At 47.8% G+C, this 12,162-nt stretch overlaps 1 protein-coding gene across 4 annotated transcripts in view; it reads left to right on the top strand.

Moving 5' to 3' along the window:
* The first annotated feature begins 1,418 nt into the window (after window positions 1-1,418).
* The window catches only part of GPAT4 (glycerol-3-phosphate acyltransferase 4), a 33,780-nt gene continuing 23,036 nt past the window's right edge, over window positions 1,419-12,162 (top strand). For 2 of the 4 annotated variants that reach the window (XM_047771815.1, XM_047771813.1), the window contains exons 1-2: window positions 1,440-1,539; window positions 6,276-6,349. The gene's annotated coding sequence lies outside the window, so the exon portion shown is untranslated. Of the gene's footprint in view, window positions 1,540-6,275; window positions 6,350-12,162 lie in introns of all 4 variants that reach the window. The other 2 variants (XM_047771814.1, XM_047771812.1) reach the window with 1 other exon arrangement.

Here is a 12,162-nt window from a genome sequence, read left to right as displayed (position 1 = left end):
TTGCCGTTAAGAATCCCTTTGACTATTTTTTTCCACACACCCTATGTATTGTCTACCATGTTTCATGCATTAAGTACTTATTCATTTCATGGTTTTATTAACTACATATACTATTTGTCAAGTTTCTGGTAGTTACATCGTATAGTTTTTATTCATTCAACAAACACTGATTGAGCAACTGCTATGTGCCAGACATTATGTTAAGTATTATGGACAAAAAGATGAATTTTAAAAATTCAGTCCAATGAGGGAAGCCAAACATATAGATAATAAAAATATTAGAGGTCCCCAGAGAGTGTTAGGGACACATGGAGAAGGAGCCCTAGGGAGAAATCAGAGAACACTTCCTGTTGCAGCTGACCCTTAGTGTGAGTCCTGAAAAGGTGAGCAGTTGTTGGCCAGAAACTGCATTTTAGTTAGCTCAAGTGGCCTTATTTATACTTGATTTCCACTAGCCCTCTTGAATTATTATCAAAACAATTAAACAGGAAGCAAAAGGTTAATTTTTTCTTTAAAGGAGGACCAGTTTTAGGACAGATGATATAGCTTGGGTTAGGCGTTTGAAGTCTTAAAAGATGGTGAGAAACACACATGCAAACTCCAGTAGGCTCAACTTTATAAGTAGAGAGGTCGGTTCCAAGTTGCAGCTGCGAGGGGACACAGAGATCGCCTACGCCAACCCTTGACCTCCTTGGCTTCACTAGTTGGCAAATGAGACTCGGAGGAAGATGGTGGTGTTGATGGCATCTAATATCTTTTGAGCGTGCCGGGCGCAAGCCAAGTTCTTTACATACCTATCTGTATCTTGTACCTCACTACATACAGCAGCCCCAAGATGATAAGGCCATTTAGTGACTCAAGCCGCCTCTCTAATATGGGCCGATTTCACCTTCTCCAGAACCTATACGTTTTCCTTTGGGGAAGCAGCCAGTATTCGGACCCTGGCCCACCTCTGAAGCGTGGTGAGGCACACGCCCGGCGTGGAGCAAGCGACTAGGAGGCAGGGCCCACAGCACCGGTCTCAGCAGCAGCTGGTCCTGCTGGGACAGCGGGCCTCGTCCGCCAGGTGGCGGCTCGGCAGGTCCCGGGCGGACCCTCCTGGTGTTACTGAAGCGGCGCCCAGCTTCCCCGACGTCCCGCCCATCAGCGCCCTTTCTCCAACACCGCCCTTCGGCGCCCCGCCTCCCCAGAGCCCCGCCCCGCCCCTCGGCGCCCCGCCCCGCCTACCCGGCGCCCCGTGTCCCCGCCTACTAGCCTATCCAGCCCACCACTTGGCGCCCCGTCTGCTCGTCTCCTACCGCCCCGCCCCTGAGGTCCCGCCCCTCTGGGCCCCGCCCAGCCGGGCGCGCGCCGGCGCGTGGGTGCTGAGCGTGAGATTGGACAGCGGGAGGGTGGGGATGGGATGCGGGGGTCACGTCAAAGCGGCGTAGACAAAGGCAGGGCGCGCGCACGTCCTTACGCACGCCTCGGCCAGCGGCGGCAACGAGGGCGGGAGGGACGGTCCGCGGAAGGATTTGGCGTTTTGGTGCCTCGCGGTCGGTGAGTACGGTCCGGCCGGCCCCTTCCTGAAGGTCTCTGGCTCCGGGGGAGCGGAAAGCGGGGCTGAGGTTCGGGACCGGTGCTTCGCGGGGGCTACGATCGGGAGACCCCCTCCTCCTGCCGCCGCTCGGGCGTCGGGAGGCACCATTGCGGCTGCAGGGGGTTCCGGTGCCAGAACGTGCCGCCCCCTGCCCGCGGTGGAGCGGCCCGCCGGTCCACACTCGCCCTCCGCCCGGCGCTCAGAGGGCCGTTCCCGCTCTCCTCGTGGCCTCCAGAGTCCCGGCCCCGCGACCCGCCCTCCGAGCGGCCTGGAGTGTCGGAGACGGCGAGCCAGCGCCTTCACTAGGGATTCTTTGGCTGCTTAGGTTTCCCGGGATGTACGTTTTCCTTCCTTGTTCTCCGAAGGAGCCCCATTTTGCCTTCTTTGGGGTTTTTTAATTCTCCAAATCTCTCCTGTTTACGTTTAGATTTCTCGCCCTGCGAAGCATCCTTTCACGGGAGGGTCTTGTTTAGTCCCTCGCTTCCGTGTCGCTGAGGGCTTTAACTCTGGCCTTTGAAAACTTAGGAAAAATACACCTTATGAAACATTTGCTATAGTTCTCTGGCGGTAAGTTCCATACTGCACTAAATAACACGCCTCACTGCCCTGGGTCTTCTCATTGATAACTTCCTTGAGACCAGTTAAAGAATTTACTTTCTGGTTCCTTTTCCTTAATTTGGGCCGCACTTTGAGTACCTCAGCTTAGTTTCATGTCTTGTAGATTATATCTCAGGCCAGGGGATGTGCTGTTGAAAAGCCATTATCATCCTCGTAGAAAAAGAGCTTTGTAATAATGCCACTTTGGTATTCTTGTCTCACTGAGACAGTGATTTTTTTTTTTTCCACCTTGTTATTGTGGAGACTTTCAGACATAGAAGAGTAGATAGACTAGTGAGCCAGTGAGGTCTCATCCAGCCTCAAGAACTCCCCCATGACGGAGGCTGTCCCCTCACATCCTCATCCATCCCCCCGTCTCCTAAACTCTGGGATAAGCTTGAGATTTGAAACAAAAATTTTTACTATGGAGTAAAATTCATAATGTGCTTTTATTGGGATGTAGTTTACTATCCTAAACCCTTCAGCTCAGAAACACGGCTTTGGAAAAGCCCCCAAAAAGTATATCCAAAATGATAAAGCTGCAGGTTGAAACAAAAAGTGTGGATGAGAACTTCCAGATGATTTTCTCTAAGAGGTTCAGTGGCTTGTCCAGAGCTACAGGGAGTGTGAGGTCGATCTGAGACTGGAAAGGACATTTTCCAGGGCCCCTTCTAGTCTGTCTTGTGTTTCGTTCGGACAAGAGGAATAATGTGTGGAAGGCCTGTGACTGAAAAGTCTTACCATGGAGAGGGGGTGGGTATATACAAACCTTCTGCCAGATTCTGGGATAAGAAAACTTAGGGGGTAGACCTTAAGTTTATTTTTTAAGCTAAATTTGGGACAAAAGGAGGCCTTCTTGGAGTTCCCATCGTGGTGCAGTGGTTAACGAATCCCACTAGGAACCATGAGGTTTCGGGTTTGGTCCCTGGCCTTGCTCAGTGGGTTAAGGATCCGGGGTTTCCCTGAGCTGTGGTGTAGGTCGCAGACACGCCTTGGATCCCGAGCTGCTGTGGCTCTGGCGTAGCCGGCGGCTACAGCTCCGATTAGACCCCTAGCCTGGGAATCTCCATATGCCGAGGGAGCGGCCCTAGAAAAGGCAAAAAGACAAAAACAAAAACAAAAGGAGGCCTTCTCATTGCAGCTTTATAGGAAACATGGGAAGATGCTGACCGTAGAAGTGGGATACCAAACAGAATCAGAACAGGCTTTAAGGAGTTCCTCTTGTGGCTAAGTGGGTTAAGAACCTGACTTGTATCCACGAGGATGCAGGTTCTATCTCTGGCATCGATTGGTGGGTTAAGGATCTGGTGTGGCTGTGGGTGGTAGCTGCAGCTCTGATTCAACCCCTAGCCTAGGAACTTCCATGTGCCGCAGGTGTGGCCCTAAAAAACACAGGCTCTAAAAGATTTAGATAACATGTATAGCTATTTCTTGAAGAGTGACTAAGGGAAACTGGAGTCATTTCAGGAGGTATACCCCGATGCGAAGCATTTTACAAAATGCTTAGCAGAGAGAACAACAGAACCCTCCCATAAAACATCGTTCCTGAGCTGGATGCAACATGGGTTAAGCTTTTTTTATTTTAAAAAATTTTTATTATTATTATTAATTTTTTTTTGTCTTTTTGCCTTTTCTAGGGCCGCTTCCGAGGCATATGGAGATTCCCAGGCTAGGGGTCTAATTGGAGCTGCAGCTGCCGGCCTACACCACAGCCACAGCAGTACGGGATCCGAGCTGCATCTGCAACCAACACCACAGCTCACAGCAATGCCAGATCCTTTAACCCACTGAGCAAGGGCAGGGACTGAACCCTCAAACTCATGGTTCCTAGTTGGATTTGCCAACCACTGCGCCACGACGGGAACTCCAAGCTTTTTTTATTTTTAAAACAAAACCATGGTGTGCATTTCCTAGCACGTTTTCTTATCTTAAGAAAGACAGGTAAATTCAGTACTTGTCCTTGTTTTTTGTCGTTGTCTGTTTTAACATGTAACACTAGTTTTAGGCGTACAACATAATGATTCAATATTTTTATATATTGCAAATTGATCACCACACTCCATCCCCACACATGATTAACACAAATTTTTTTTCTTTAGATGAGAACTTTTAGGATCTACTTTCTCAGCAACTTTGAAATATATGCTATAGTGTCATTAACTGTGCTCCCTATGCTGTATATTAAATCCCCAGGATTGGAATTTTGTGCCTTTTGACTCCCTTCACACATTTCACCCAACCCACTCCATCCCTGCCTCTAGAAGCCACTAATTTTTCTGTGCGTTTGGTTTTTTATATTTTTTATTTTTATTTTTTGCTTTTTAGGGCCACACCTGTGGCATGTGAAAGTTCTCAGGCCAGGGGTCGAATCAGAGCTTCAGCCACAGCAACGAGGGATGCCAGCCACGTCTGCGACCTGCACCACAGCTCACGGCAATGCCGGATCCCAAGCCCACTGAGTGAGGCCAGGGATCAAACCTGTATCCTCATGGGTCAGATTCATTACCGCTGAGTGGGAACTCCCCTCCCCCCCCTTTTTTTTGCTTGTATACTTCTTACTGTATCATTAAACTCATGAGAAGAACTGACCAAAGGTCACTGGTTCCTGTGTCACCACATAAGAATGCCTACTGTAACACCATGAATACCCTTTAAAAGTATGGGATTTTGGTGATAGGAGTAATGTTGTTCTAAGTGCGTGGACTTTTTCCTAACTCCTGTCAGGTAACCTCTCCTTTATTTTTTAATTTAATTTTTTTTAATGATAATACGCTCGCCTTGTGGCCCAGGGGGTGAATCTGAGCCACAGCTACAGCAATCCTTTAACCCACTGTGATGGGTCAGGGATAGAACCCATGCTGCCGCTGCCACCTGCTACATTTGGCTTCTTAACCCTTGGTGGAAATTCCGGCATCTTCTCCTTTAAAACAGGAACACACCACCAGCAACAGCGGCTCCTCTCCTCTCTTTGGGTGCTTTTTATTTTATTTATTTATTTATTTTTATTTTTATTTATTTTTTTTGTCTTTTTGCCATTTCTAGGGCTGCTCCCACAGCATATGGAGGTTCCCAGGCTGAGGGTCTAATTGGAGCTGTAGCCACTGGCTTACGCCAGAGCCACAGCAACACCAGATCCTTAACCCACTGAGCAAGGGCAGGGATCGAAGCCGCAACCTCATGGTTCCTAGTCGGATTCATTAACCACTGCGCCACGACGGGAACTTCATCTTTGGGTGCTTTTTAAATTTTGTCTTGCCTGTTGTTAGTGTGTTTAGATTGTGTCTCCTGTTAAACTGTCAGCTCAAGATCTACAATTCTAGAATAATACTTTGTAAAAAGTAGGCACACACTATGCTTTTGTTGACTTTTTGAATTACAAATCTAAACCCAAAACACTGGTGAGGAAACTTAAATACAGGGAAGGCGAATGACTTACTGCAGGTCACACAGGACAGAGAGTAGCAGAGCTGTGTCTGCTGCCTGAGTCCAGTCCTCAGGCCCTTCCATGGCACCTCTTCACAACTTAGAGGAGTAGGGAGGGGAAAATATCCTATATGTGTCTTTTTTCTTTACCAATTGGAGTTAACATCATCTTCAGGGTCTGCTCCAAAAGTTTGTGCCAGTGCTATCCAGTAGAAACATAAGACAAGCCACACATATACTTTTTAAAATTTTGTAGGCATTCCCGTCGTGGTTCAGTGGTTAACGAATCCAGCTAGGAACCATGAGGTTGCGGGTTCGGTCCCTGGCCTTGCTCAGTGGGTTAAGGATCCGGCGGTTCCCTGAGCTGTGGTGTAGGTGGCAGACGTGGCTCGGATCCCGCGTTGCTGTGGCTGTGGCGTAGGCCGGTGGCTACAGCTCCGATTAGACCCCTAGCCTGGGAACCTCCATGTGCCGCAGGGGTGGCCCTAGAAAAGGCACAAAAGAACTAACTAACTAAATAAATTTTGTAGTAGCCACTTTAAAGAAATAAAAGGAAACAAGTGAGAATAATACTTAACTCAAATTATCCAGAATGTCACTTCAGCCTGTGATCAACATACAAATTATTGAGGAACCCTCCCCCTTTTTGTTCTCCCCACATGAACTCATGGCCCAGCCAGTGTCTCTTTGATGTTTACAGCCCGTTTCAGTTTGGACTGCCACGTCTCAGGCACTCAGGAGTGGCGTGCGGTGAGTAGCTGCAGGGTCGGACCCTGTGTTCACTGTCATTTGAACATGGGGTGAGGGAGCATTTTCTGTTCTTGGTAAGACTCAGTTCTGAGGTTAAGATAGAGTTTGTGGGTTTGATGTTTTTCTTTTTAATTTTAGGGCTGCACCCGTGGCAAATGGAAGTTCCTGGACCAGAGATTGAATCTGAGCTACAGCTGCAGCCACACCAGATCCTTTAACTCACACCTCCTCGGTGACTGAAGGTGCTGTGGTTGGATTCTTAACCCACTTTTCCATGGTGGTTACTCCCAAGTTTGTGCTTTTGGTCATTTTTTTGTATGTTTTTTGTTTTGATGATTTTCTTTGCACAATTCGGGTGGTTTCAACTTTGTGGCAGGTTGAAGAAAAAGTCTGCTGTTTCAAAACTTATGTGCCTTTGTGAGGAAATGCTTTCTCATTTTAAGCAAGACTGCCTCGTCATTGGGGGAGAAGGCTGTGGACTTTTACAAAGTGGCTAGTAACAAAATTCAGTAATAAGAGACCCTAATAAAAAAACAAGTGGAAGATTTGAGCACTTCGCTGGAGAGGATAGACCAATGGCAGATAAGCCCGTGAAAGATGCTTAATGTCCTTGGTTGTGAGGGAAACACAAAACGGTGAGGTACCACCTCATGTCCATTAGCGTGTCAAAAATTTAAAAGACTGATCCCATCAAGTGTTGGTGAGGATGTGGAGCAGCTGGAACTCACAGCCACTGCTGGTGAGAATCGGCACAAGATGGTACAGCCAGTCGAGAAGCCGGTTTGACAGTTCCCTAAAAAGCCAAGTGTACACCTCCCTCATTCCACTCATGGCCATTTGCCCAGCAGGAGTGAAAGTGGGTGTCCACATAAGGCTTCTAGTTAGCAGTTTTATTTGTCACAGCCCCAAACTGGAAGGACCCAGATGTCATCCCCGCGTGAGTGGATAAAGCTGCCGAGGCGTGTCCACCCCTGGGGCACCACTCAGCAGTGGCAGAAATGAGCTGTCAACATGTGCAGTAGCATGAACGATTCTCAGGGGAGTTGTGCCAAGTAAAATAGACCAGACACAGCTTTTTGGAAAAAGGAGAGACCAGGCAATTGTCTGCCATTGCACATTCAGTACTCAGATGTCAAAGCACCGGTTTTGAAATGGAGCTCTGAGAGCGCTGTTCAGGTTGGGTCATGGAATGTCTTGGGTCTCAGAGCCCCAGCCAGTCAGATTGTCCTCTCGTCAACTGACGGCCCCAGAATATCAATGTATCCTATGTCTTCTTCATGCTTTTCTCTTTTTCAGCCTTGCAGATTTCGATACTTGAGGTTGAACTTGGGACCACGTTCCTTATTACCCAGGTCCAATTCCCGTTAGGCCTTTCTAGGCAAGGAGAAAGTACCTAAGGTCAGAGTGACCTTGATTAAGACCAAGACCCTGAAACTGACCATATTCCCGGCTTCTTCCTCGCGAGTTGAGTCACATGGGAGCCCGTCATCATCACCTGGCTTTGTCCTGGACCGTTTCTTTTATCCAGGATTGCTGTCGGCTCTAAGTGGGCCCTTGGCTTTTCAGCTGTTCTGGGTCGCTTCCCCTGGCAGCTCCTGTCTCCTTGGAAACATAAGACTTTTCCTCCCAGGCAGCAACATCCTCTCTGAGCAGGTTGCTCCTACTCCACCACTCTGATATGCTTGGCATTTATGTCACCCCAGCACACATTTCCTTTCTGTGCGTGCATTTGTTTACTGTCACGCCAGAGTGGGGGCATTAGATGGGTCTGTGCCCTGACAGCATAAACTAGGAAAAGTGAATGGCTTTCCTCTGAAGCATAACCCACCCCAGAGCAAAGGAGGGGCCAGCCTCGAGGGCAGAAAGGCTGTTAGACTGGAGGTCAGATCCGAGTTCTTCTGCCTCTGTTGCTGGCCAGTTTTGTGACTTGTCTCATTCATTTAGCTCTTCCAAGTCTCAATAATTTGAGCCATTAAAAGAGCTTGCATTAGGATTCTCAGTGACCGGCTAATAAAGTTGCGATTTATTCCAGCCATCTTCGTGATTGTCTGCAGAGGAATTCTTGCTGTGGCTCAGCAGGTTAAGGATCTGACACAGTCTCTTCAGTGGCATGGTTAAGGATCCAGCATTGCCACAGCTGTGGCATAAGTCAAAGCTGCAACTTGGGTTCAATACCTGGTCCAGAAACTTCCATATGCCATGGGTGTGGCCAAAAAGAAAAAAAAAGTAAGCAGAAATTACCAAATATTCCCCAAGGGCGTTAAAAAAAAAAAAATCAGCTCTGGTTGAGAACTACCGTTCCAATTTATCTTTAGTATACATTTTTGGAAGAAGACTTGCTGGATTAAGGTTATATGTATTTTTTCTTTTTTTAAAATTAAAGTATGATTGATTGACATTGTAGTGCCAATTTCTTCTGTACAGCAAAGTGGTCCAGTCATGCATATATACACACACATTCTTTTTCTCATGTTCTACTGCGTTCTATCACAGGTGATTGGATATGGTTCCCTATGCTGTACAGCAGGATCTCATTGCTTATCTATTCTAAATGTAATAGTTGGCTTCTGCTAACCCCAAACTACCAGTCCATCCCACTCCCTCCCCCTCTCCCTCGCCCTTGGCAACCACATGTTTGTTTTCCATGTCTGTGAGTCTGTTTCAGTTCTGTAGATAGGTTCATTTGTGCCATATTTTAGATTCCACATGTAAGTGATACCATGTGGTATTTGCCTTTCTCTTTCTTACTTCACTTAGTATGAGAATCTGTAGTTGCATCCATGTTGCTGCAAATGGCATTCTTTTTTTATGGCTGAGTAGTATTCCATTCTTCTTAATCCATTCCTCTGTCAATGGACATTTAGGTTGTTTCTATGTCTTGGCTGTTATGGATAGTGCTGCAGTGAACAAAGTGTGAGCTACAGTTCTTTTTGAATTGTGGTTTTGTCCAGTTAGATGCTCAGGAGTGGGATTGCTAGGTCGCATGGCACATTTGTTTGCCGTGAACGCCCAGCATGGCGTGTGGCACATCCTATGTGCCCAGTGAATGCTGTTTTTAGTTCTGTGTTTAGTTTTCTGAGGTACCTCCATACTGTTTTCCGTAGTGGTTGTACCAATTTACGTCCCCACCAACAGTGTAGGAGGGTTTCCTTTTCTCCACACCCTCCCCAGCATTTGTTTTTTCGTAGACTTATTAATGATGGCCATTCTGACAAGTGTGAGGTTGTACCACATCTTCTTAATCCATTCATTTGTTGCTGAACGTTTAGGTTGCTTCTGTGTCAGGTATATGTATTTAAAATTCTGATGGCCATTGCTGAGTTGTTCTGCAGAGAGGTTGTACCATTATACATGCCAGTCAGCTGTGTTTGGATGTTTTCTCATTTTCACCAACAGGGTGGTTTATAAAAATTTCTCTTTTTTGCCATTTCACTGTAGTGGTGTTTTTTGTTTCTCATTTTTGTTTTTTGTCTTTTTAGTGCCGTACCTGCAGCATGTGGAAGCTCCCGGGCGAGGGGTTGAATCGGAACTGTAGCTGCCCGCCTACACCACAGCTCATGGCAACGCCGGATCCTTCACCCACTGAACAGGGCCAGGGAACAAGCCTGCATCCTCATGGATACGAGTCGGGTTTGTTACCACTGAGCCATGGCAGGAACTCCCCTCACTGTAGTGTTAATTAACATTTGTTTGCTTTACAGGCACCACTGTAGTATTTTTTAGTTTATGGGTTTTGTGACATACTTTGAAATGCCTTCCTTTCTCTCTCTAGCCCTCTTAAAGTTTGGTGTTTAGCACTGAAGACAGTGCTCTGGGTTACTTCTGATCATGAGGAGGTGACAACATGTACCATTTATTGAGATCTAATAAGTGACAGCATGCTTCAAAAAGGCACTATCCCTGTGTAGCCTAAGCACTTATTATTAGTAAAATGACATAGCTTCTTTTTTTGGGTTGGTACGTGGCATCTCTCTGGACATGTTCTGACTGGTGTCTGGTCTCCTGAGGTGTAGGACGTGTCACAGAGAGCCAACAGGAAAAAGGGTTTGATTCTGCAGCTGAAAATTGTAATAGCCCCCACCTCATGTTTGGGTCAGAATTTAGCTGTCCTGATTTAACTTTGTAAGTTCCCTCTGTATTTTCGCTTTAAGGACTCTCTTCCTGTTGGCATTCACTGAAGAGTGAAATATGACTTTGCGTGTGCGTATTTGTTCAGTGCCTGGGCACATTTGTTCGCCGTGAATGCCCTGCATGGCGTGTGGCACATCCTGTGTGCCCAGTGAATGTTTGCTGGCTCTCTCTTCACCCTGAGAGCCGAGCAGCCCTGGAAGGTGGGTCATTTGGGGACCAGGTTTGCCATTCAGTGGGTAGAAGAGTCCCATGAGCTTGGTGGTGGGCTGTCACATTCCTGGTTTGAAGTCTTCTTCCCTCCGAAAAGGTTCAGAGGTGGGTTGGTGAGGGTTTTCTGTTTCTCCCGGACCATTTGGACTCTCAGGGCCATGTGCCCCTCTGGGAGTTTGGAGGAAGCTGTGGAAGGGAGAGGGAAGGAGTAACTAGTTCTATTTTATTATTATTATTATTTTTTTTTTTGTCTTTTTGCTATTTCTTGGGCCTCTCCCTCGGCATGTGGAGGTTCCCAGGCTAGGGGTCTAATCAGAGCTGTAGCCACCGGCCTACGCCAGAGCCACAGCAACGTGGGATCCAAGCCGCGTCTGCAACCTACACCACAGCTCACGGCAACGCCGGATCGTTAACCCGCTGAGCAAGGGCAGGGACCGAACCCGCAACCTCATGGTTCCTAGTCAGATTCATTAACCACTGCGCCACGACGGGAACTCCAGGAGTAACTAGTTCTGAGCAGTGGCTTCCCCTGCCTCCTGCCTGAGGCGTCGTGGTTATTACTTGAGGCAGAGGGCCAGCCTCTCCTGCAGGAATGTTTATGTAGAAATTAGGCTGTGACAGAATTCCGAGGTGAGCCGTCCTAACTCACCCGGATCGGAATCTGCGTTCAGGGGCCTTAAGACCCCAGCCTTTCCGGCTTTGCTGGCTGCCCCGCTGATCCGGGAAGATGTTTGGAACCTGTTCCATCACCACGGAGGCTCGCTTTCCCTCTGCTTCTAAGGTGTCAGGGAGGATTGTTTAATGTCGGCCACGTAGCTTGTTACCTCTCTGTGCCTTGGAGTCTGGGCTTCGAGAACAAGAACCCCAGGGTGGGGCCTGACCAGGGGGAGTTTACTGCCTTGGAGGGGTTGGGAAGAGCGGCTGGGTCAGGGGTCTGCAAATGTCCGAAATAGTGTGGGTTTTGCAGGCCGGGGTCTCTGTCACCTGTTACTCTTTTTTTCTCAACTTTTTAAAGGTGTAAAAACCCTTCCTAAGTCATGAGTCTTATAAAATCTGGCCCATGGAGTTCCTTTCGTGGTGCAGTGGTTAACGAATACGACTAGGAACCATGAGGTTGCGGGTTCAATCCCTGGCCTTGCTCGGTGGGTTAACGATCCATCGTTGCTGTGAGCTGTGGTGTGGGTCGCAGACGCGGCTCGGATCCAGCGTTGCTGTGGCTCTGGTGTAGGCCGGTGGCTACAGCTCCGATTAGACCCCTAGCCTGGGAACCTCCATATGCCACGGGAAGTGGCCTTAGAAAAGGAAAAAATAAATAAGATAAAATAAAATCTGGCCCAAAGTTGCCCTGTGAGCCTGGTGTGCCAGCTTCTGAACTAGGTGAAGAAATCATTGTATTGCTAAATGTGTTTACTTTCATGTTTTGGGTACATGGACCCAGTGACATGATGGTGCTTGAGTTTACCTCACTTCCC

The sequence above is a fragment of the Phacochoerus africanus genome, chromosome 3 (genome assembly GCF_016906955.1).
Source record: "Phacochoerus africanus isolate WHEZ1 chromosome 3, ROS_Pafr_v1, whole genome shotgun sequence".
Lineage (NCBI taxonomy): Eukaryota > Metazoa > Chordata > Mammalia > Artiodactyla > Suidae > Phacochoerus > Phacochoerus africanus.
The sequence above is the reverse complement of the archived record's forward strand: the minus strand, read 5'-3'. Positions and strand labels throughout refer to the sequence as shown.